The sequence below is a fragment of the Nymphalis io genome, chromosome 15 (genome assembly GCF_905147045.1).
Source record: "Nymphalis io chromosome 15, ilAglIoxx1.1, whole genome shotgun sequence".
Taxonomy (NCBI): Eukaryota; Metazoa; Arthropoda; class Insecta; order Lepidoptera; family Nymphalidae; genus Nymphalis; species Nymphalis io.
Window position 1 is genome coordinate 10595760 of NC_065902.1, and position 25085 is coordinate 10620844.

Sequence of the window (25085 nt, forward strand, 5' to 3'; positions counted from 1 at the left end):
TAAGACGGGTATTTTTTACATCATCCCAATTTCCAAATTGATTTACCTCGTCCCATAAACTAATGGGTACTTCCGCACCGGAAATTACACCGCGCTCCATTGGCAAATATTTTACATTACGAATATGTCAATGTCTCTCTCCCCTAAAAAAGAATGAATAGAAAAGTCATTATGAGAAAAGCCATTAAAGCACCCAATGGAAAATATCAGAAGAACGCGAGAGTAGCTTTCTGGTGTATTACGTGACAATGCATTTCATGTGAAGATAAAAGATAATGAAATGTAACACCTAATGTTTTTGACGTAACATTCATATTATTATTCAAATACAATCTTCGTTAAGGACTATTTTCTTTTGCTTTTATACCTTAGTTTGGGATCTTTCAGAATCACCGTGTAATAAATGGTTGACCCCAATTTATTGATGACACACAAAGTATTCACTCGTATAAATGGACTATGGCTACGTGTTATCTACTTTTAGTAACACTCAATTCAATTTACCGAATTGCAGAGGCGTGGACTTCAAGCCCACGTCCTTATTAAAACATGAGGATACGTCGGAATATGTATATTACATTACAGACTGAAACATTGTCGTACGTAACCTTGGAATTACATTAAATGTTGAATTCTGAGAAAAATATCTATCCATTTTTCTAAAATCGAAATGTGAAGTAAGTGATCACCACCCCATATTATATCATGACCATGCTCAACATTATGATGTAAAAAGAAAAAAAAAATTCTTACTTTTAAAATTGTTTTCCGTCTCCTGAAAATTTTCCTTAAATTTTCAAACCAATAATTGGCTTTAAAACATGAATTCTAAAACGCATCGCTATTATATATTTTACCAGAGATATTATTCAACTTAGGGATATTGAGCCGATCTAATTCTATTATCGCCCGGATATAACAAGATCGATCTCGTTAACGGCAACTGGGACCCGGAACGAAACGGATTTTACGCCGGGAACGACCCGAATCCGGTTAATATGTGCAAATCACCGGCTTAACGATAGCTTAACTTAATTTTATCACTTACATACAAGTTAGTTGGGCACATACATGATAAGTTTTGGTAGAGCTATCGAAGTAATTGGTCATAAAATAGTTTCAGATACTTGTACCTGATATGTATATATACTTGTACCTGGGCGACCTTGCTTCGCTCTGTTATATATATAATAAGAATTGCTCATTTAATATTATAAGTTATTATTATCTAGTACACTAATTTGTTATATATTATTTTAAATATATCATTTTATGCTGATGTAGTCGGAATGAAAATTGACAGTTCAGGAGCTATTGAATGAGCTATTGAATGAAGCGAACGCTGGCAAAACTATAGCAAATACACAAAAACTTTGTACGAGAGACTTGTATATCTTCAAAATGTTTAAAGAGAAATCCAGAGACAGCATTATCTATTTTATAAACATAACTGACAATATACATTTTATGTCTAAAAGAGAGTGAAAAATAACGACCACACACAAAATATTTATCTTTATCACAATAAAAAAAATATAATATTTTTATACGTTATATATAAGTAAATTAAGATAAATTTAGCTTTTCACATTTCGAAATTGCAAACCGAAGCGAATATTTGCATCTTATTTGTTAAATTATTTCTCGGGATAAAATCCTTATTACTTACAAAGTCGATACTGGCAGCTCGTTCTATATTTAAAAGCTTAAAAGGACCGAGTTGTAATCTCTTCATTTGTTATAAAAAGAGCCCGACTGAACATTCTACTAAAATAACAGAGCTGTGATTAAATTAACCATTTGCTGTGTTTCGTAGTGTTTTCTGTACTGTTTTTTTTTAAAGTTAAGATAATTCCGCAGAGATTTACTGGTGGTAGGGCTTTGTGCAAGCTCGTCTGGGTAGGTACCACCCACTCATCAGATATTCTACCGCAAAACAGCAATACTTGATATTGTTGTGTTCCGGTTTGAAGGGTGAGTGAGCCAGTGTAATTACAGGCACAAGGGACATAAAATCTTAGTTCCCAAGGTTGGTGGCGCATTGGATATGTAAGCGATGGTTGAAATTTCTTACAATGCCAATGTCTAAGAGCGTTGGTGACCACTTACCATCAGGTGGCCCATATGCTCGTCCGCCTTCCTATTCTATAAAAAAAAAAAAAGATGTATTTTAATACCAAATCTATCTATTTTGTTATACATATTCCATTTATGTATTGACTTTTATCACTTTAACTAGATTCAATAGAAAGATTTCAGTTCGCAAATAGAAAGTTTGATGATCATACCGCTTAGGAGTCTTGAAACTCTTTGCCGAGTGCCAGACAACTAAAAACCAGCGGTGTCCTTTCTGGCACGAGATCACTTAAGTAGTCATTAGCCCGTCTGAGTATGAACATACCGATTTATCACATATACTACCGTAATGAGCAGCAATACTTAATAATAATTATATAATAATAATATCCTGGGACATTTTTCACACACGGCCATGTGATCCCAAATTAAGCTTGTACACAGCTTGTACTATGGAAACCAGACAAATGATATACTACATATACTATTTTTCTTTTGTAAATACATACTTATATAGATAATTACACTCAGATTCAGGACAAATAGACATCGAACCCACAATCTTCGGCGTGAAAGGCAAGCATCCACCAACCACGCCAACCGGCTCGTCGAAGTTAGTATTGTTATGTTCCGATTTGTGGTGAGTGTGAGTGGTGAGCACATGGGGCAACGTAACTTACTAAGCATCTTAGTTTCCATGGTTGGAGACGCAATAGCGACGTAAAGAACTGTTAATATTTCATACAGTCAGTACAATACGGGCGGTGGTGACTTACCACCAGGTAAGGTACGTTTGCCAGTCCGCCTATATATTACAAAAAAAAAGTACAAAAAATAACAAGCATTCTTACTGAATTTTATTTATGTGAGTAGAGATTCTATATGTAACATGATTTATATCAAAATAACTCAAGTATTCATAGAAATTGTAATAAATACAATTTATAAAACATTTTTGTAGAATTTTATTTCAAACTAAATAACGGGGAAACGATAAAAATCTCTTATAAATTGCTTTATTTTCATGCGACGATCAAAAAATAACATCAGCTATGAATAATATACAATAGTATCTGCATGTATAGCGATTGTTTTTTAGTTTCCACTCTACATGTTGTATTCAAATGAACGATATATTTTCATAATGAAAAGAACATATATATATATATATATATATTCGTCGTATTTCCTATCAGAATGTAACAAAATGTTGCTATTTATATATTATTGGTAGGCAGACGAGCTACTATATGACGTTCACTCACAGATAATGACAATGTAAGCAATTTGAAAACACATAATACATTGTATCATGACATCCATAGAATCTTAGATGAAATATCTTTTGCACAGTAACTGCACTGGTTTATTTGCCCTTCAAACATTGGTGCTGAATATTGGTGTGTGATAGAAGCGCTAATTTTTTTATATTTATGTGATGCAAGACCTCGATAAAAAATATAATGAGACAAAAGTGTAGACACACACTTACAACATTTCTCTGCCAAAAACACAAGCGTAGTTGGAAATTATTTACATATTATATTTCATGAAATTTATGTATTAATAAAAGTAATATATCTACAATAAAAAAAATCATATTCATTTTTAATAATATAGATTATATATTATAATAATAAATGTTATTAGTTTGTGGTGCATATTTGATGATTGGTTTTTATTAAACCACAAATGTTCAATTTCATTCATCTCTGTAGCAATGGTTTAAATGTTTTGTTTTTTAAAATATTGGTAGGCGTTAAATGGATTACCTGATTATATAAATGGTCACCACCTATAGACAGTGGCGCTGTCAGAATTATTAATCAACGTTTATAACGTCAATACGCCAAAACAATACTAAGGAATACTATTGCTGTTTTGGGGTAGAATATATTATATACCTGTACTGGTTTGCACAAAACCTACAACCTAGCTGGTACCATGTAGATTAGTCTTAACTCGGTTTGTCTAAAATCAACTTCAAAAATATCTATTAGAGATATATATATTGTTAGAATTTAAATAACAAAAATAATATATCTTGCTTCTTTTCTTCGTCGTGTTTAAAAAGTTACAAACAAGTGACAATGAGCTATCATCGTCATTTGTAAAATCCAAAAATATTGTACAATATCTCACAGAGCATTCACCCCAGATGTTGTTTGAAAAATGACAATATATACGCTTCAGGAACAGTTTAGATCACCTTCGTTTTGTATCCATATATACAACGCAGTATTCTGCTCCACTTTTCGTACGACGCTTCGTATCTACAACAATGATTTTTTCCCCTGTTAATATATTACATTTCATGGCATTTTATTTCCACGATATATTATAAAGTGTTTCGATGGATAAGAATAAAAGGCAATTTATTATCTGTGTATGTTATTTTTCTTGTACATTTACATCTCTATTTGTATGCGTGAATGAATTACAAAATCCTTTCAGCATTATTAGTTTTTTTTGTTATATTTCTCAGGCAGATGAATATATATGATTATTTTTTAATTACTGTTTTAGGTAATGTATTTTGATGTGAAACATCTATTGTCGCACCTTAGTATGACCGACTTGTATGCCGTGACGGCAAAAGGCATGACTCGTATATCGTTATACCCTCTCTTCACCGACGGTCTCTACTCCCTTACGTCAGCGTGGCTCGAGTACTATATAGTTCGTTGCTAAATATTATTAAAATTTTCTATGTTTAAATTTTTTTACTCCATATATATATGTATGTATATATATATATTCATTGATTTTATGTTTCAAAAACAATCCATTTCTATTTTTCACGTAAGCCGGTCGTCCCGTGACGGACACTTTTTTATTACATTCATCATTATGACATGTCTGTGGTTTTTATCCTAAGCAACTCAATTCAATTTTACTTTTTGTTGTAATCTTGGGTGTAGGGAGAATGATGTGTTTAGTCATATATGTTACCATTATATTAATAACTTTATTCGCTTCATTATTTAGATATTTAAAAGCATTTGCATATTCGACTTTCCACCTCATTTCCCTGTGCCAGAGCTTTTATAGATCATATTGGATGTTGCGTCCTAGTGGATTTTGTGAGAGAGGGAATAGAGAGTGCACCTGTTTGCGCACTGTGCACTATAATATGTCCTGTGCAGTTGGCTAGTCGCTCTTGAGATCTGTCCCTCCTAATAGAGGATTTATTTTCATTACATTCTAGTTTTTTTTTAATTTAAACTTGGCATTTTCGAGTTGTGCAACATGTATAAAAAAAGAATTAAAAAAAATTAAAACAAGGCCAAATTGTTAACCTCCTTTTTTAGAGTCGGCATAAATGCATTTGTGTTTAATATAATACGAATTCTTTGTACGAAGTATATTGTTCCACGTTACAAGTTACAATGACGGCCTGCATGTGTTTCAAATATTACAATGCGTGGGCGTGTAGTTGAATAAGTAGTTGGAACAACGAAAAGCATTTGTAAGTGTGACCTTATTTCATTTTTATTTTCACTGAAGTAAAATGAACGTTGTTAAATATATTATACACAATATTTCTTTGTAACTTGGAAGTATTAATAATAATAATAAGTATTAATAATATTACGTATTTTTTTTGCTCTTATTTCGTTATTTGCTAAGAGCTCAGACAACGGCTTCTTTCATTTATCCAGCTTTTGAATACCTACAAATCCGTTAATATCAGGTTATTAAAACACGCATACTGGGATATAAGCTATCACTTTGCCACGTTTCATTAATCGAGTAGTTTTCGAATCGTACATAGGAGCAAAAATTTCTAACTATACTTTTATCATTTCATTGTTTCATTAAAAATATATTTTTTATTGAAAATTGGTAAGCAAAGCGTATGGCCCCTTGAGTTAAGTTGTCCATCCTCTACATCACGAATGTGTGACAAAACTTGGAAATTAAGAAGTTAATATGTCCTTTGTGCCTGTATTTACACTGACTCACTCGCCCTTTAAACCGGAACACAACAGTACTAAGTATTGCTGCTTAATGGTAGATTGTGATGAATGGGTGGTACCTACACAGGTGGGCTTATCGTTTATACGACAATATGTATACAGGACATATTTATTATGTTAGAAGCAAAAAGAGTATTTACTTCGCACTACCCTGTCAACGCCTAAAACAGAGATGACGCTGTCATCATCCAGGTTTTATTTATAGCGAATTAGTGTTACAAATATCTTTATGAAACGCTTGTGATTTAAGCTTAAGCGACTTCGAAAAATGAGACGTTTTTCATTGCGGCTATTCCTTTGTGTTACCCGATATATTTGTAAATAGTATTTGACGATACTATTTTATTGAATAAAACATACTTCAAGATGGTGTCACTTCAATTTCACGAAAACACCCCACCCGTAATATATAAAGTTACGATTATTTACTACGATGTATACATGTAAACTTTTATTAAAAACTTATCAAAAGTATTTTTATTACTTCCTTTGGCTGAAACTTACTCTAGAAGTAACTGATTAGATACTGTATTCAAAAATATGTGTATTACAAACTATAAAAAATAAAAATAAATTGTATTTTTTTTATTACATGTACTTGTACCCAAATGCACATGTGAGCAGATTTTTAAACATTTTTTTTAAGAACAATTTTTCTATTATATCGATGGATTTCCGACGTATACATATACGTATAAACTGACTACAGATGCTGCTCTGCTTATCTTGGTGGTGATGGCATGTTCATGTTAGTACCGTCAATGTTTTGAGAGCTGTGTCTCGGGTTTCGTTTGTTGTTTTTCTAGTAAGTATTACGCAATATTTTTTCATAAGAACTGACAAATTAAACAATAACCCTATATCACATAGAGTAAGTAATTTCATGATCAAATCGTCGATACGCTGTCCCGACACGAGATTATAAGCAGTTGGTGTCGTTGGCCCGAATGCTCTACGATAATCTCGGATTATTGTTCCATCGGATGACATTTAGTTAGTCCTCGTTGAGAATAGCCGAAGCACGTGAAATTGTTGGAAAAATTATGTAGAAGAATGTAAATAAAATTTCGGCTCAATCGAATAACTTCATAATTAACCATACGTCAGGCAAAAACCCTAACTTATTCACACGAAAAGCCACATAATAAACGAGCTTGTTAAAAGTGGCCGCAAAAAGTTCATACGAAACAAAAAATATTGGAGAGTTACGTTAGCTTGTTTAAACTTTTATTAAATAAAAATACGGATTTAAATTATTATTGTTTCTAAAAATTCAAGTATTATTTACCAGTTCATTCATGGTAATATTCACTTGATTTACTTTTATTAAAAATGAATTGCAGACTTGCAAAGGGCTACTAGTAAGTAAGGTAGCCACAACCACCGACACCAGTCTTAGTTTTATATATATATAATAGGTAGGACGAGCAGATGTGTCACCTGAGACGGTAATTGGTTACCAACGCCCATAGACATTGGCTATGTAAGAAATGTTAATCATCACTTACATCGCCAATACGCCACCAACCTTGGAAACTAAGATGTTATGTCCCTTGTACCTGTAATTACACTAGCTCACTCACCTTTCAAACCGGAACACAAAAATACTAAGTACTGCTGTGTTGAATAACTGATGAGTAGGTGATATCCAGACGGGTTTGCACAAAGCCTTGCCGTCAAGTGATCAAATTTCGCGCAGGATACAAATCTGGGCAACGAATGCTAAATTTACACGTGCTTGATTTATGTTTATCTATTTATTTTGGTAAAGGAAATCATCGTGAAAAACCTGCACGTCTCGGGTTAATTTCCGCCACATGTAAATCCACAGTATACCGAAATAACCTTCAAACCTTTTCCTCTTAACCCAGCCTTTGTCCAGCAATGGGCCATTTTTATATGTATTTTAATAAATACTGGATAATTCCAGCGCATACGAGGTAAGTAAATTGCCAGAAATATAACTAAATATCTCATACTAGTTATCGCACGTAGGTTCGCCCGAGTGTTAGGGGGAGGGGCAGGTATTACGAAATAAAGTAGCCTATGTTCAACCTTGAGTCGAACTAAATTTTATCAAAATCGGTTCAATGATTTTGCCATGATTAACCGTAACAGACAGAAAGAGTTACTTAAAGTATTTATGGTATTAGTATAGATTACTTGCCTTCATTTTCTACAATATTTTTTTTTTATTTAAAAACATATCGAAAAGGAAGATATTTTTTTCTGATTTTAAAATGAACTTTATTTTACCAAACTATCTTTTGAAGTGAATTACACACGTATGTCCTGTCCGGCCCTTAACGGTGCCGACCTAATCGAATTAAATCCATAAATCGGATTGGCACGTTGCATTTAGGGCCGGTATACTTCAAAGGAAATGTTTAACCTTTTTCAAGCAATATTCTTTTGACAATCGTTCGGAAATGTTTTTCGTAATTGAATAAAAATTACCATTAGAAAAAAAAAACATTTTCTCATTCTAAAAATTTAGACTTAATAAACGGAATGGCAACTGTGATGAACAAGTAATATTGAAGATTTCGGATTGTAATATTTATCGTAAAAAAAATTAAAGTTTTAAAGATTCCACGTGAATTTCCACGAAAATGAGGAAAAATTAAAAAAAAACGCTTCGAATGACTTTCATAACCATTTCGCTTTTTAAAAATTATATAATATCGCAATAAAAATGGAGCACACACGTGCCTTTCCATCAGACTTAGACGAATCTCACTTGTCAAATATTGAAACAGACATAGGATGATACGCTATTTCTTTGAAGCTAAGAATTCACGAAGCGGTTTTCACCCGCGCGGCTTTCTGAAGAATGCAAATATGTATGTAAAAAATTCAATACATTTCACGTAGCGTTTTACGCGCGCAACGTGTACGATCATTTGCGAGTCTTGTTGCACCGGCGGGCAACTAGTAGAATCGCCGTCGCGGTCATCCGCGGCTTAAATTAATGATGTAATAATAATATGTCTTATTTACCGGAGACACTATATATACATAATTTGTACTACATGTCAGTATAATTAGAGGCAAGAGATGTAACGTCTTAAGGACAGCAGCTGCAGAGCTCCATTAGGTGAAGACAAAATGGCTACGAATCTCAAGACCGACACAGACGGACACTCGCCATTATATCTTATTTTACACGGCATAAGGATCAAAATAAGACTGTATTTGTGAATAGTCTATTTACCGTTTTATTTATTTATCAATCCTTTATTGCGCACAATTTACAACATATAATAACAAGTATTACATATACTATGCAAAGGCGGTCTTATCACTTACAGTGATCTCTTCCAGGCAACCTCTGTAAAAAGAAATGTTTATGTTTCTTTTTAGCCAGGATCTATAATCGGGCATAGTGTGCAAACAACTTATACTTAAAATTTATTTAAATCTGATACAAATATGTAATATACCAACATGCATACTCTTATATATACATGTAAACTTATATAAGAAATAAATAACCATATACATATAATAATACAACATGCTATAGTTATATTGATAAATTATTTTTATTTAGTTTTATTTTAATTTTCGAATTAGCTTGCAACAAATTTTCTGCACCCAATCTAATATGGATATCAGTGGTTTTCAATTGGTGGTAGCGTAACAATGGCGTTTCGTAAATTCACTTCACGTTTTTCCCGTCTGTACTGGCCGTCGTCGCGTTTGGACTCTACTACCACTTACCATCAGGTGGAGTAGAGTCATTTGCCCTCCCGGCGAATATAAAAAAAAAATGCAAACCTAAAAAACTATTTCGAAACAAAATGTTACAAAAATGTTTTTAACGGGCCAATACATATAACAATGATACAATTACTTAGTAACATTATGAAACAGTGGGTTATACTGGGACTGCGATTATAATTACTGGTGGTAGGGCTTTGTGCAAGCTCGTCTGGGTAGGTACCACCCACTCATCAGATATTCTACCGCAAAACAGCAATACTTGATATTGTTGTGTTCCGGTTTGAAGGGTGAGTGAGCCAGTGTAATTACAGGCACAAGGGACATAAAATCTTAGTTCCCAAGGTTGGTGGCGCATTGGATATGTAAGCGATGGTTGACATTTCTTACAATGCTAATGTCTAAGAGCGTTGGTGACCACTTACCATCAGGTGGCCCATATGCTCGTCCGCCTTCCTATTCTATAAAAAAAAAAAAAAATAATATATACATATATAATTTACATATATATATATGTTCAAGTGAAAAGGCTTTTCGATTCAAAGTATTATAAAACCAATACAATGATGAGTTATAGTTGGACATACGGTTTAAAAAAGGACCCGATGAAAGTTTACCGCAAGGATACATTCTAGAGTGTTCAAGGACTATTTAAGTATATTGGAGTAAAGAATTATGAACAAAATTTCAATGTAACTGAATCTCGAGGATTAAAAGGGTTTCCTTATCTGTGACTTTGAATATATTATTCCCATGAAAATGTTCTTAGCCTTGTCGAAAGAAAAATTTATAGCATTAAAAACATTTTTGCTGCATGACCATTCAGAACAACATGTTTACATTTTTTTTATAAAATGGATATTGTTCTAAAGATCGGTGAAGAGTCCTTATAATACATACTTAAATATTATTTAACGATACATAAATGTGTTTAACATCGAATTTATAGAATTTATATAATATTTCATATTTGGATGCTATATTTTTATCAAACCAATTCATAACAAAGCGATTTCATAATTATAATCAAATAATATTTTAGAATAGTATAGTAATAATATTATATGAAAGATAAAGTAAATTATAAATCGTTGAAATTGACGTAAAAGCAAATTAAAAAAATCATATTAATTTACTTTTAAAATGACAGTATAATACGATTTTAACAAGCACGAAAGTCACGAGACTATTAAATCCCGGGACTTCGAGAAATGAGACGTCCCGAGAACGTTTGAGGTCGAGTTCTCTAACATCCGAGGACTCCACGCTAACCTCAACGCTGTCCACCACCATCTCGAGACAGCACGGCCAGCAATGTTGTTTGTCACGGAGACGCAAATACTCCGCCCTGCCGACACCAGCTACCTTAACTATCCCGGCTACATGCTTGAAGAATCTTTTATAGCGAAAGCCGGAGTATGCTTGTTCGTCAGGGCGGATGTTTGTTGTCACCGATTGCGCTGCTTGGAGGACCCCCCTCCTTCTCCATGTTGGTGGTACGTGTGGACCTGGTTCGTCAGAGCCGAGTCTACGTGTGCCTCTACAGATCCCACAATGGTGACTTGGAGACAAGCCGATTATTTGACCATCTTAGTCTGGTGGCAGATGCTGCGCAAGAGCAGTTTCCTAACGCGGAATTAGTGTTTTTGGGGGATTTTAATGCTCACCATGAATCATGGTTGAAATCCCTCAAAACTGACCATGCTGGAAGAACTGCTCATGCTTTTGCTCTCACACACGACTTGACCCAACTTGTTGATCAGCCCACCAGGATCCCAGACATTGATGGGCAAGCGCCTTCTCTACTGGATCTTCTGCGGACTTCTCACCCGGTGGAATATCAGGTTGTGGTTCAAGCGTGGATCAACGGCTGCATTAGCGGGGCATCCAACATTGACTCACTGAAAGCAAACTACAATAAAAATTCCAAGTCCTGTAGGAAGGCATACACGAGAGCGGATGCACAGCGCATTGTACAGATTGGTCATGACCTTATTTCGCATCCTAGGGGCTCCCGTAGCTTCTGGCGTCTGACCAAGTCTGTGCAAAACAATTTCTGCCAACCTTCGCTGCCACCGCTCAGAAATCCGGACGGATCGCTAGCTCACAGTCCGCAGGAGAAAGCCGACCTCCTGGCTAAACTCTTTGCCGACAACTCTGTGATCGATGATTGTAGTGCGCAGCCACCAACAATACCTTCATGTGGCCACACGATGCCTGACATCAAAATCAGGCAACGTGATGTGCGTGCGGAGCTGCAATCACTTGATATACGGAAAGCTAGCGGTCCCGATGGAATACCAGCCATTGTGCTGAAGAAGTGCGCGGCGGAGCTGTCTCCTGTGTTAACGCGCTTGTTCCAACTTTCTTTCTCTTCGGGATGTGTGCCGGAGGCTTGGAGAAGAGCTAATGTGCAAGCGGTTCCCAAAAAAGGGGATCGGTCTGACCCGGCAAATTATCGACCAATAGCTATCACCTCAGTACTTTGTAAGGTGATGGAACGGATTCTAAACAACCAACTGATCCATTACCTAGAAGATCACTGTCTAATTAATGATCGTCAGTACGGGTTTCGACCAAAATGGTCCACAGGTGATCTTCTAGCGTACGTAACACACCTCTGGGGTGAAGCTATCGACAAGCATGGAGAATCGTTGGCTGTCAGCCTCGATATCTCCAAGGCTTTCGACAGGGTCTGGCACAGAAGTCTTCTCTCCAAGCTGCCGGCATATGGTCTGCCTGCTTAGCTATGCACCTGGATTGCCAGCTTCCTACACAAGCGTAGCCTTCGTGTTTTAGTTGATGGTTGCGCTTCACAATTCTATGTAGTGAATGCTGGGGTCCCCCAGGGATCTGTGCTATCTCCCACACTCTTTCTTTTGCATATCAATGATATGCTCTCTTGGGAAGATACATTGCTATGCAGATGATAGTACAGTGCATGGTGGATACCACGGACTCGCAGTGGCTGGGCGGGCGGAAACTGAGGAGAGGCGGGAGAATCTTGTCATTGAACTCGATAGGACGTTAGAGCTCATCGCCAAATGGGGTTCTGATAATCTTGTTGAGTTTAATGCCAAGAAAACACAGGTATGCGCTCTCACAGCGAAAAAGTCACCATTTTACCCTCATCCCTCCCTCTGTGGCACACCGCTGATGATACAAAGCAAAATCGCCATGCTGGGGATGGACGTTCGCTGCGACCTTAGTCCAAGGGATTACATCGAGGCTATTATAAAAACAGCTTCACGGAAACTCGGAGTTCTGAACAAGGTACGGCGTTTTTTCACGCCACAACCACTGTGTCTGTTATACAAAACACAGGTACGGTCTTGCGTTGAATATTGCTCGCACCTTTGGGATGGCTCCGCTAAGTACCTACTGGAGGCCTTGGACCGGTTGCAGCGACGTGCAGTACGCATTATTGGCGATGTAAAGGTCACAAACACCCTTGAACCTTTACAATTGCGTCGCGAGATAGCAGCACTGAGCGCTTTCTATCGACTGTATCACGGCGAGTGCTCTGAGGAATTATTCTCTCTAATTCCTACTTCCCCCTTCCTTCTTAAGTCCACGCGAGCTGGTTCTAGATGTCACCGCCTAACTGTGACATCAATTCCATCGCGCACAAAGAAATTTGGCAACTCCTTTCTTTGTCGCACTACCAAAAAATGGAATTCCTTACCAGCTCACGTGTTCCCCTCCTCTTACAACCCGGGTTCCTTCAAACGAGGCGTGAAGAGGCATCTTGCGGGCCGGCAAGGCGGGGACGGCTAGTACAGAACATTCTTCCCGACTGTACTGGCCGTCGTCGCGTTTGGACTCTACTACCACTTACCATCAGTAGAGTCCACCCCATTTGCCATCCCGGGGCATATAAAAAAAAAAAAAAAAACGTAACCCTACACTTGAACTAAAACGGTTACGTCATAACGTTAAATAAACAAAAAGTTGTTTTCTATTTTCAAAATAATACAATGATTAATTATTATTATTATTTTGCCAACCCCAGTAACGTGTAACGTTATGTTTTCTTTTAACTTTAACGAACCGAACCTTGTTATTTTAACATGTTATTAAAGGCCACTGGTAGCCGGGAGGCTTGAAGCTATCAGATATTCTGTACGGATCAGAAAATAAAGAGAATAATTAATATTTTTATTATTTTAAGTTAGTTGATGTTTTCTTAAAATTCTACTATTTGTTTAATTCGTTGTGTAACAAATATGAAAGAATGTTTTTCTCTACAATAATAATAATAATGAACAAAATATAAAATCTATCTAACCATCATCGTGCTAAATCAACCTTAGCACATTTTTCATAGAAATGTATTTTTCACTGACACTGATATTTAATGTTTAAATAGTTTTAATTGTAATATATGTATATGTACCATCAGTTGGAATAGAGTCATTTGTCCTCCCGGCGAATATATAAAAAAAAAATGTTATATCAGGACAATCTTTAATTTATATCTTTCATCTTATGATATATCATATTTATCTTTAATTTCAAAGCAATTTTATCGACAAGATACTTAATATTTATTTCAAGTAAATATATAAATTTATATTGTAATTTGAAATAAGAACATCATATTATTACAAGGCTTTCAAAAAATATGATAAAATACATTTTATTCTGTCAAAAGCCAAAACAATGTCTAACTTGAATACAATTTTCGTTGTAGAACATTATCATATAAATTTGAAATGAATATAATAATAAATCGTAAGAAAATTTAAAATTCGTAGCACCGGCTACACGAACTCGTAGCGCTAAGACATATGCTACGGTAGTATATTTTATAGAAACGAGGAAAAGCGAGATGCATAACGTATTTTAAAATTCTTTACTAATTTTCTTTATGTGTATAATCATATGCTTTGTAAATGAAATCATAGAGACCTAGAGCGAGGTGGAATAAGCTCCAAAACTTCTCCAAAAACTAGGTATTTGCTAGCTGTTATATGAATAGCTTGGGATTTTTTTTTTTTATAGAATAGGAAGGTGGACGAGCATATGGGCCACCTGATGGTAAGTGGTCACCAAACGCCCTTAGACATTGGCATTGTAAGAAATGTCAACCATCGCTTATAGCCAATGCGCCACCAACCTTGGGAACAAAGATTTTATGTCCCTTGTGCCTGTAATTACACTGGCTCACTCACCCTTCAAACCGGAACACAACAATATCAAGTATTGCTGTTTTGCGGTAGAATATCTGATGAGTGGGTGGTACCTACCCAGACGAGCTTGCACAAAGCCCTACCACAAGTAAATTACAATAAGATTGATTACAATAAGAGATTAGTTAGTGAGTTTATCTACATAGTTTAGACCTATTAAGATATCTACGTATCATATCACCCTTTTTTTTTAATTATCATTATTAATATTTATATACATATATAAATTCAAACAACAAAATGTAAGATATCATACTCGCCCTTAGAGATTACACTGCAGGAAGTATAAATCACTCCTTACACAGTGACTTCGCGACACACTCATATTTTACGACGGGTTGCACAAATACAGGAAATTGACGTCTGGTGCCACCACCAGATAGATGACGAATACGTAGAACCTAGACGTACCACCAGGAGTACATGAATACAGCTATACAGTAATATACATTTTAATGAATACCATTACGGTGATAGTTTTAACTCGCACCAAAATATAGAATGCTTTTGTACCTGAAAGTAAATGATCCCCAAAGGGGTAATTAACAAAATTTATCTTTCATCTACACGAACGAATTCGTGGAAAGACCTCGTAATATCCTTTTTTTCAATAAAATACTCTTAGTCGAATTTTCGAATAGAGTATAACAATTTCGTTATAGTCGTTATGGGGCTTTATATAGTACGTATATATATCCTTATTGAAAGTAATAATATGTGTAGAGTAAAAAATATTAACAACCATTAAATGACCCACAGCTGGGCTGAAGCCTCCTCTCAATTTGAGAATATTAATATTTAATCCCACCATGCTTCTTTTTTCACGCAGTGGAAACCTTAAGAAAGATAATTCAATCATGCTGCTCTAATGCGGGATTGATTTAAACGTGGCAGATTTTACGACGCATACATACTTCCACACGATGTTTTCCTTAACCGCCTAGCGGGAAATGAATTATACACATAAATTACGAACGTGAAAATTCAGTGCTTTTTTCCCAGGTTTTAACTCAAATTCTTCGGTTATGATTCAGCTATTCAAACCACTGGGCCATCTCGAGTCATTATATAAGGCAATAGTATACAAGAAAAACAATTTATTTAAATAATAATTTAATATATAATTACAGAAAATTGTATAACAATTTACAAATGCATCACTTCTCGCAGCTGTTTATACATCCGATAAAACCCATTATGGAAAAGAGTTTAAATTAAAAGATATAAATATTCAACGAATCCCAGACAAACTGTTCAGGACAACATCTGCGTTAAAATGTAGACGCAATCAGGAACATTCAAATCTAGGCTTCGACAAATTTAAATTTCGTTCTTAAAATAAATTATCTGTTATAAAATAAAACTTCATACCGTAACAAGTATCTTGTACAATCAGATGTTTTTTTTATCTACATTTTCGTAAATCTACCTGAAACATCGATAAAATACGAAAATAACTATTTGAATGAAACCAATTATGAAACCACTGATTCGAATAAAATATAACGTATAAAATAGCAATTATGGTTTTTATTCGATTTATGAACGTTAATTTCGCTAGAAAGCGACTAGAAAAATATATCATTTGATTACTCGAGTTAAGCAATTTATTTATTATTTCATAGGTACACATGTATATCACAATATAAATCATATAAAGCATACACGGGATTAATGAAAGATACATCTTCATTTTCAAGAGGACATGTAAACTATATTAACAAAAAAATGTTAATAATATGATAGGTGAGTTTTTTTTAAAATACAATATATTGTTACGGCCTTCTGTTTAGCTTAGTCACAGAAACACTTTCACAACACTTTATTTATCCTTACTGCACCTTACTTCGAGGACGTTACGTTTTGAATTATAATTAGACAATAGGTAATTTTGTATTGCAATAATTTATTTTCCAGCATACCTTCTTGCTCGGTGTCTAGCAAACGAATGGCTGGTTTTCCGACTTTTATTATATGTTCAATTTCGAGTCAAAATAAAATTCATATTATTAATCAAAATAAAGATTTTAATCTAAACGGAAAGAATTAATTAAGATACTAAAATATTTTTATATTTTTGTGATTTATTAAAATATTGTATATTTCCGCTTTATTAAAACTGAAATATCTAAAGTCGGTAACAATAAATATGCGAGCAATTGGAGCTTGATTAGCAAGACGCATTCTAGCGAAGGTTATGTAGAGAATGACAATATAGAAAAAGGTCTACGCGGAACTGAATCTATGCATATCATACAAAATACAAATTGTTTTTGAAGGAGACATGTCTGTATGTATATTTGAGACCAATTTCCTTGTACATAACCAAAATAGATTGTGGCAAAACCTGAGCACAGTTACTCTGGACGATAACACAATCATTTACTTATTAAAATGAAATCAATTATTATAATTGATAGTAGCTACGGTACGAAGAATCAATTACCTCTAAGCATATACATAAATTCTATGAAATTCGTACGGAAAAATGGTCTATTAAATGTAGTTTTTACAACAATCTTTTATAATGATAGAGTATATGATAATGAAAAAATAATAATCATTATAAAAAAATAATAATCATCATGCGTAAATTCGGGAATGTCTGAAGTGGTCTTAGGAAAAAGGTGGTGAAAAGAACACAACTTTCACCTCAACATTTACTAAGAGTAGACTAGTCGCTCTGAGGAAAGTCACAATGTAAATAATACGTGATTTCCATCAAGGCTTTGTATTGAAAAAGTTGCTCCTTTGTAACGCTTCGCGTTCGGTGATGAATAAAAAATGAAATCAGACTTTAAGAGTACAAAAGTGACAAAACTGTGATTTCGGTTTTAACGGAAAACCATTCCGCAAGAGAGGGATCACGGTCGTGTTAAAATAACAAAAGTTATTTTAAAATTGTATTTTAATACTTTAAAACCTTTTAATTTCTTTTTGTTTACAAATTGAAAATACTAAATTTTTGTAAAAAAATTGCATGATAAACTCCGTAAAGCAGTCAAACTTTGTACCAAAAAAACATCGCTTCCAAAATCATTATCAATATGCGAAATTAAAACTATTAAAGAAAAGCAAAATAATTATAGTTGCAAATGGCCTTCTCTTTTCCTAATCTCCCTCCTCCTCTGAAGAAGGTTTAGAGCTTATTCCACCATGCTGCAGTAATGTACACTGCGGGTTACTGGATATTTACCTTTACCGACGAGTGGGAGTTTTTTTTATAGGATAGGAAGGCGGACGAGCATATGGGCCACCTGATGGAAAGTAGTCACCAACGCCCATAGACATTGACATTGTAAGAAATGTTAACCATCGCTTACATAGCCAATGTGAAACCAATCTTAGGACGAATTATAAATAAAAATTAAGCATATGAAAACTCAATGGGCGTTTTGAAGTTTTTCTATTCACGTTGTCTAGCCGCTGAACCGTCGAGACGGTTCTTAATATATTCATAGATACAAAACCAAATAAAACTAATAATACAAATTCACCAACAAAATAATCTCCATAACGCTAACCTAAGATTACTGAACTAGTTGGAACTTCAGCTTATGTAAGGTCACATACAATAGCATATTTACTTAAACAAGGGGCGGCCAACGTGCTCCCTTCATCATACGGAGGATGAATATGCAAATCGTAAATCACGCCAGAAGCCACTTAGCACGGTCAACATTGGTTAGCCTGCGACGCGCATCTTGCATTGACTGAGCCTATTATCTTTGAAATGGAATTTATGTACGAATATTTGTACAGTCTTACATTATACAAATCTTGATAACACAGATATACAAAAAATACTATTATCCAAAATTAAATGTCATTTTGGAAATTCAATTCAAGTTATAAATAGTAATTAATTAGCAAGAAATTTAAATGGTCTAAAACAATAAATTCTTAGAAATTAACATTTATTTTCTATTTATATATATATAATAGTTTATCGTTTTGATCGAATTATCGGAAATGATAAATCGATCCCGGTCTTCCACCTTAATTAATATTATAAATGCATAAGTGCGTTCTTTTGTTACGCTTTCATCTTTTAATTCCTCAACCGATCGTCCTGAAAGTTGGCATATACGAGGTTAGGGAAAACGAAAACGACATACGGTACTTAAGACCTGACACCCTCTCCTATATTCGGACGAAATTATTTTCTAAAAAGAATGCATTGCAATTCCAACTGGTTTCAAATCAAAATAATGGCGTCCGTAAAGTTTTCATTACAAATTCTCTTACTACACAATCGACAAATCTTATCAAATGGTCTGCCGGAGGTCGAGAACACTTTAATAGTTCCTCTTCGATCTCCAAATCCTGATTGGACGAGAGTAATTACGGGTCCGGTCCTAACTCTATCGACTCGTTAAATTAAATATAAATTGGATACAAACTTCGTCTTGTCATTGGCCCAGACATTAATTTTTTCCAAGAGAGAAATAAGCCTCAGTCTGAAAAGAGACGATTCGATTCCACAATTAACTTGAATGTTAGATGAATTGGAATTCAAAAATAAAATTAATTAACTTTAAAAAAAAAACGATTTTTACTATAGAAATGTTCCGCTTTTATCTTTTTTAAACACTGATATACGCATATTGATGTCGTAGATGGCGTTGTAGCTCGCTGTAGCTCGCATTTTTAGTTATATCGAATCATTGCAGCGCAAACGTCGTGTCGAAAATAACGTCAGTACAAATATCAAAATTTAAAAAACAACACACGCGAGCACTTTTTACCGACAATTGTTATGATCGAGACGTCGTTCGCTGCTGTGACATGTATTGCCACCGCTGACGCTATGTCTGGTGTTGAAACGTCTATCGAAACTTGACGTTGAAGTCGGACGTTACGTAGCTTTTAATAGGAGAGTGTCTTTATCAAGTGTAACATGACATTTTCCGTTATATGAAATTAGCTCGAAATCGATAGCTTTATTCGCTATCGAGCGTAAGTAAGATATTTACAGAAGAAACATACATATGTGTCTATTATATGATGTCGACTATGTGAGTATATATATTTATTTATAAAAAACAATATGTCAAAATGTTGACTTGTAATAAATAAGTCCTTTTATACAACAAATAAATATCATTTCAGAAAACAGAATTCTTCTCTGATGCAAAGAATCTAGATTGTACGTCTAGATATAACAAGAATCCGTTTTTTTATACATTACAAAACTATGCGACGGAAAAGGAAATAAAACTGTACATGCTTGGTTATCTCAATACAATTATAAGACTTATTTCTTCGATGTTTTTCAATAAATTCTTAATCTTAATGAATGGGAAATAAACGTTAAAATTTGAATGAAAATTTTAAAGTAACAAAACAGTATACGATATTTGTAATACCATCTATTGTAATAGTAATCTCAGCTAATTCTCAAACGAAATCACATTCAAATTGAAATTGATCCTGATTGCGTTATCATTCATTCGATTCAAAATAATGGAATTGTGTACGAATTATTTTATTCTAATACTAAATTTTAATATTGTAATCATACTATAGTACAGTGTTTCCCAATCATCACAAGCCTCGAAATTATCGTTTCTATTGCGATGCGGAATGATAGGTCTCATGTCATCTAATTGGCATTTATTCTTTATCTTTAATATAACGATAATATTTTTAAATAATTTTACATTTGTGTTTTATTTATTTACCCATAAATTATATAAGATGATTTTTCATGTTCACAAAATGAATTCAATACATAGAAATTGCACAACTTGTCTAATTTATAAAATAAATATATGGTGACGTCTGGTAGTAGAATTTACATGAATAAAAATAATATACTGATGGCCAATTTCAGGGATTGGCCATCAGTATATTATGCGCAGAAGATATAATATTGCAGAAGTAACGTGTGCAAATATACAAGCACATTCTGTTATATCAATCCGATATAGTCTGGACAGATATTATACACAACACCAACCTTATCATTTCTCGACAAGTAAACCCAATCTATTAAGTAAATTCAATCTAGCTGTATAAGCTAAATAGCTAAGTAGATTATATGGTATATAATAACTTATACTCGTTTGTATATTTGTACTTCGTATAAACTATAAGCAAATTGAAATTATCGATATGTCAGCCAGTACTTTAGGCACTTCACTTTGATTATAAGGACAACGATTGTCAATGTCTGTATATATAAGCTTTTCTATTGATATCCGTTGGGAGTGAAATTATATAAAACAACAAGAAATATAAATACGAATAAACCAGAATCAACATTACTTTTTTTACAACGCGCTGATTTCACGAACGAATTTGTATTGAATACTGATACAATAATTTTTTTTTTCAATTTTCAGAATCTTCTATAATCGTACTCAAATTAAACCTCAACTATTTTACCCTGTTACATTGTATGCTAGAATAATTGAGCTTATACTAGACAAACGATTGTTTGATTATTTACATTTATTATTTTAACTGATTAACTATAACAAAATATTTGACCAGAATCCGTTAACGTTTTATCTTTAAAAGCGTATTGCTCTTACCTTGCAACCATTAAACGTTCTTGAAAGCTTACGTGCCTGATGTGGTCTTGACATTTTTGTAAGCGTTTTTTGCTAAAACGTTTCATTTTGTACAATGAGTTTGATAGTATGATTTTAAAATACTCTATTTTGCCAACATTAAATCTTAAATCTGTTAAAAACTACTAAAGCCGAGATAGTCTTTTGGATAAAATACCTCGTTCATAACCAAAGGTCACTTGTTTAAATGTGTGCAAGCTCCATAGATATATACTCACAATACCATAGTAACGCAGCGCGGTGCAAGCCTTTTGTTTACAATAAATAAAAAGATTTAGCTCCATAGAGGGACAGTCATAGGCTATTTACTTTTCACCTATTCTCTACTCATATTAGATATCCTATTACTATAAACATATTATTTATATATACTGAAGCTGTATAGTAACAGCTCCTATATTGCGCTAAGACATACTTTTAAGGACAGAGCTTGCGAGCTTTTCTTCCGACACATGCAGGTTTCCTCATGATGCTTTCCTTCAATGTCCAGCACGCGATAAATTATAAACACAAATTCAGCACATGACAGATCAGCGATGCTTGCCCGGGTTTGATCCCGCAATCTTCGGTTATGATTCACGTGTTTTTTTTTTTTTATATGCCCCGGGATGGCAAATGGGGTGGACTCTACTGATGGTAAGTGGTAGTAGAGTCCAAACGCGACGACGGCCAGTACAGTCGGGAAGAATGTTCTGTACTAGCCGTCCCCGCCTTGCCGGCCCGCAAGATGCCTCTTCACGCCTCGTTTGAAGGAACCCGGGTTGTAAGAGGAGGGTAACACGTGAGCTGGTAAGGAATTCCATTCTTTGGTAGTGCGACAAAGAAAGGAGTTGCCAAATTTCTTTGTGCGCGATGGAATTGATGTCACAGGCGGTGACATCGAGAACCAGCTCGCGTGGACTTAAGAAGGAAGGGGGAAGCAGGAATTAGTGAGAATAATTCCTCAGAGCACTCGCCGTGATACAGACGACAGAAAGCGCTCAGTGCTGCTATCTCGCGACGCAATTGTAAAGGTTCAAGGGTGTTTGTGACCTTTACGTCGCCAATAATGCGTACTGCACGTCGCTGCAACCGGTCCAAGGCCTCCATTAGGTACTTAGCGGAGCCATCCTAAAGGTGCGAGCAATATTCAACGCAAGACCGTACCTGTGTTTTGTATAACAGGCACAGTTGTTGTGGCGTGAAAAAACGCCGCACCTTGTTCAGAACTCCGAGTTTTCGTGAAGCTGTTTTTATAATAGCCTCGATGTAATCCCTTGGACTAAGGTCGCAGCGAACGTCCATCCCCAGCATGGCGATTTTGCTTTGTATCATCAGCGGTGTGCCACAGAGGGAGGGATGAGGGTAAAATGGTGACTTTTTCGCTGTGAGAGCGCACACCTGTGTTTTCTTGGCATTAAACTCAACAAGATTATCAGAACCCCATTTGGCGATGAGCTCTAATGTCCTATCGAGTTCAATAACAAGATTCTCCCGCCTCTCCTCAGTTTCCGCCCGCCCAGCCACTGCGCGTCCGTGGTATCCACCATGCACTGTACTATCATCTGCATAGCAATGTATGTTCCCAAGAGAGAGCATATCATTGATATGCAAAAGAAAGAGTGTGGGAGATAGCACAGATCCCGGGGGACGCCAGCATTCACTACATAGAATTGTGAAGCGCAACCATCTACTAAAACACGAAGGCTACGCTTGTGTAGGAAGCTGGCAATCCAGGTGAATAGCTGAGCAGGCAGACCATATGCCGGCAGCTTGGAGAGAAGACTTCTGTGCCAGACCCTGTCGAAAGCCTTGGAGATATCGAGGCTGACAGCCAACGATTCTCCATGCTTGTCGATAGCTTCACCCCAGAGGTGTGTTACGTACGCTAGAAGATCACCTGTGGACCATTTTGGTCGAAACCCGTACTGACGATCATTAATTAGACAGTGATCTTCTAGGTAATAGATCAGTTGGTTGTTTAGAATCCGTTCCATCACCTTACAAAGTACTGAGGTGATAGCTATTGGTCGATAATTTGCCGGGTCAGACCGATCCCCTTTTTTGGGAACCGCTTGCACATTAGCTCTTCTCCAAGCCTCCGGCACACATCCCGAAGAGAGAGAAAGTTGGAACAGGCGCGTTAACACAGGAGACAGTTCCGCCGCGCACTTCTTCAGCACAATGGCTGGTATTCCATCGGGACCGTTGTTGTTCATAACCCTGGGCTACATCGGTTCTTTTAGCTATACAGCTCATTAATCGCTCACACAGAAACACAATAAAGCGACGCATTATACTCATATTTTAGCACTTCAATATTTGTTGTTACCACTGATCATAATATAAGCAAATAACAAATAGACTAGGTTAGTACGTTTAAGAAACAATATGTTTTACTTACTACGGACAGCTACTAAGCAACGTTTATAAGTAAGGTCGTTTACCTATATTATTAAAATTAAGATCGAAATTGGACATTTTATAGACCAACCGAAAATCCACATTCAAAAATAGTCATTAATGCCTCATTTAATAAAGTCGAATTCGAAATTTGTAAAACTAAAAATTGAATCAGAAATGTTATTCTACACGTAAATCGAGCTATCAGCATATTGACAGGAATAGATGCAACTTGAAAATTAACGTGGAAATCAGATTTGTCACGAATCTAAAGACGTCGAACGAGTGAAATGAGATGTCTAACTCGTTTAACAGTCGAAGGAATATTTTTCTCTATGAGAAGCGAGACAGAATCAACGTTTCAAATGTTTAAATAAATATCTGGGTCATTATTCACACACGGCCATCTGATCCCAAACTAAGCAGAGCTCGTACTATGGAAGTTTGGAATGGAAACCAGAAACCAACTGATACACTACATATACTACTTTTCTTTTGTAAATACATACTTATATAGATAATTACACCCAGACTCAGGACAAACAGACATTTTCATGCACACAAATGTCTGTCCTGGGTGGGAATGGAACCCACCTTCGGCGTGAAAGGCAAATATCTACCAACCACGCCAACCAGCCCGTTAAACGTTTGAGTGAGTGACGAATTTACTGACTGTGTTAAATGTATAGTTGCTGTTTATTATTTCAACGGAAATTTGGTATAGAATATCAATTTTACTGTTAAATGACTCGTAAGTGTTCATAATATAATTATTATTTAGTGTTCGGGTTTTAAACGTTAATTATCGAGTAATGCTCAACATGTTTCGAAGTTAATTTCTAGTTTAGTTTAATCTTGTTTTGCTTTAAAGTTATTAATTTGTATTTTATAGGTGATAGTTTTAATAAGTTTTTTTATGTTTGTTCTAATGTTATGCTGTAGTTACTAACTAATGATAATATATTTTCGGTTAAGTGTATTACTGTATGTCATTGTTGATTGTATTATTGCAGTCAGTTTTGTGGACAAAATAAAAAAAAGCCACATCGCCGAATGAGCCGACACAATTATTATAATAGATATTATTCAAGATTAGACAAGCCGAGATGGCCCTGTGGTAAGAACGCGTGAATCTTAACCGATGATCGTTGGTT

The 25085-nt window shown here is 35.1% G+C and overlaps 2 protein-coding genes across 6 annotated transcripts in view; one reads left to right on the forward strand and one right to left on the reverse strand.

The window, feature by feature from the left end:
• Positions 1-25085, reverse strand: part of LOC126773785 (protein kinase C, brain isozyme) — a 519888-nt gene that overhangs the window by 467729 nt on the left and 27074 nt on the right. The window lies entirely within an intron of this gene.
• LOC126773860 (uncharacterized) overlaps positions 1-25085 on the forward strand; it is a 381320-nt gene that overhangs the window by 309865 nt on the left and 46370 nt on the right. Inside the window, exon 2 of one of the 2 annotated variants that reach the window (XR_007669774.1) lies at positions 22373-22384. The exons of the other annotated variant lie outside the window; for it this stretch is intronic. The gene's annotated coding sequence lies outside the window, so the exon portion shown is untranslated. Of the gene's footprint in view, positions 1-22372; positions 22385-25085 lie in introns of those variants that run through there. 2 annotated transcript variants of the gene reach the window in all.